Genomic DNA, 2,410 nt, shown 5'->3' with positions numbered 1-2,410 from the left:
ACCGGAAGAACCCGCCTACCTTGGCCCACCTGATTGGACAGTTCACACAGCCCGCCCCTTCATCACTGATTGGCCTTCGGACCCCAATAAGGAGAGAAACAAACCCCTACCTGCAGGAGCAGATCCCAAATCAAAGAATGTAGTGCAGAGACTTCCCGAACAGGCAGTTTTCTACAATGTTGGCCTCACCACCCTGAGGGATACTTGGCATTTAAGGGCTTTACTTCTGGCTTTTCAGTGCTGTTCCTCTTGTGAGACCTAAAGTTTGGCTCCATTTTACAGTGAGGTGGCCTAAGACATAAATTCTAGTTCCTAGAAAAACCACAAGATGTACTTTGTCCACCTGCTTGTGATAGTGTTCAGCCGTCCCTTGGCAACAGATACCCCAATGTCCCAGGTGTAACCGTTTGCAGCTTGGGTGCGCAAGGCACAACCAATCAGGTTTAATTGCCAATCTAGAACCTTGCTGTAACTACTATAAAAACCCCTGCTGATTTGGAGTCAGGGCTCTCAATCTTGACCCGCTGCGTCAGTGACGGTTGGGAGTCCCTGCTCGGGCTTGAATAAACGACCCTCATGTGTTTACATCGGAATCGGCTCCTTGGTGGTCTTTGGGGACCTCGAAATCTGGGCACAACACTCTTTTTTAAAGGATTCAGCGGACACTTCCTGAAAATGGGTTGCACATGTCTTGAGAACGCCCAAGGGCCAGGGATTTAGCTTAGTGGCGTCCCCCCTGCCTGGCAAGTGCAAGGTCCTGAGTTCAATTACCAATATATATATATATATATATATATAAAGGTCCAGGGTCAATGTTCGACGGAAGAATCAATCCCATGATGTCAGAAAACCTCCTGAGTCCAGCCCAGGCCTCCTGGACACAATGGAATAGTGAGGGCAAGCTATTTGGGAAGTATGTTTGGGAGTGAGGCAGCAGGCTTTATTGTCAAGATTTTCTCACTGTCTATGTCCATCTAGTCATTTTCAGCCAAGAAAATGAATACATGCCCCCAAAAGGAGCACAGTTATTGTGCAAATGAAGAAATTTGAGTTGAATGATAGCAATAATCTGCGAAAGAGTAAAGATGAAAGAAAAGCAAACATTTCGACTCTTCCAGATAAGTTTATTATCCAGGCTTATAGAAAAACCTGAATTCTGAAAGTAAGCATATTGCCAAGCATGAGGGTCAGAATGATTGGTGAAATGAAACCCCACTGCACATCCTCTCAAACATTTCCTTGTGATGAGGCAATGAAACCTAAGGACTTCAGATTCTAAGCTCACCATGCCCTGTGGGTCCCTTCTCACAAACTGAAACTCTGCCTCTTCAGGACTTTACTATTCCTCGAAGGAGTATATTACCTGGACCTATGTGGTATTTTTTTTTTTTTTTTTCGGTACTGGGGATTGAACTCTGGTCCTTGCACTCGCGCAACCTGGACCTATGTGATACACTTGTTAACAACTTACTTGGCTTGAGGATATTAGCAAACCACTTCTAGGTGTGTCTGGCGGAATCACGTGAGTTTGACCTGAGGGACCTAATCTGAGGGAACTAATCTGATCCCTGGATCCTTCCTCTCGAGGCTCCTTCTACACTGTCTGATTATTTCTTCTTCTTCTTCTTCTTCTTCTTCTTCTTCTTCTTCTTCTTCTTCTTCTTCTTCTTCTTCTTCTTCTTCTTCCTCCTCCTCCTCCTCCTCCTCCTCCTCCTCCTCCTCCTCCTCCTCCTCCTCCTCTTCCTCTCCTTCTCCTTCTCCTTCTCCTTCTTCTCCTCCTCCTCCTCCTCCTCTTCTTCTTCTGGGATCCAACTCAGGCTCTTGAACTTGCAAGGCAGGCGTGGTAGTCTGACTTCTTATGTCATTAAAAATTTATCTTTTTCTCTTCATTTCTATTTGCCAACATATTTTCACATTGTAATCAGTGAAATCCAGACTACCATCTTTGAAACAATGAGACAAATAAGCCTATTTTAAGTTCTGTATGCCAGGTATATTGTACCTGTCACTAAGTAAACAAGTAAGTAAACAAATAAATACCTAATACAGTTCAGTTAGATGCATGTCCTAAATAATCTTGCAAATGCATCAATTCATTCTTCAAATAATTATATAAATGAGTCTTTTCAATGATTGCTCTTCACAATTTTATGTGTGTATGTATTTCAGTCTAACTCCAGCAACTCTTTGCCTATAAAAACCACTTATTTCCTCTTAAATCCACTCTCCTCCATGCAGGCAGAACTAACTCAATGCTAACAGGCATTTGGTCACGAACTCATGCTAAAACAAACCCATGGCTACAGTCAACTGGACTCATGTTACACAATATTTTGCAAGCTGATGGAAGACTCCTTTGTTACCTACCAATTTCACTTGTAAATGTTGACTTAGAAGAACCCATGTTATG

This window comes from Heterocephalus glaber, unplaced genomic scaffold, assembly GCF_053883595.1.
Source record: "Heterocephalus glaber isolate CG9 unplaced genomic scaffold, H.glaber_assembly_v1.0 deba00001757, whole genome shotgun sequence".
Lineage (NCBI taxonomy): Eukaryota > Metazoa > Chordata > Mammalia > Rodentia > Bathyergidae > Heterocephalus > Heterocephalus glaber.
Note: the sequence above shows the minus strand (reverse complement) of the source record.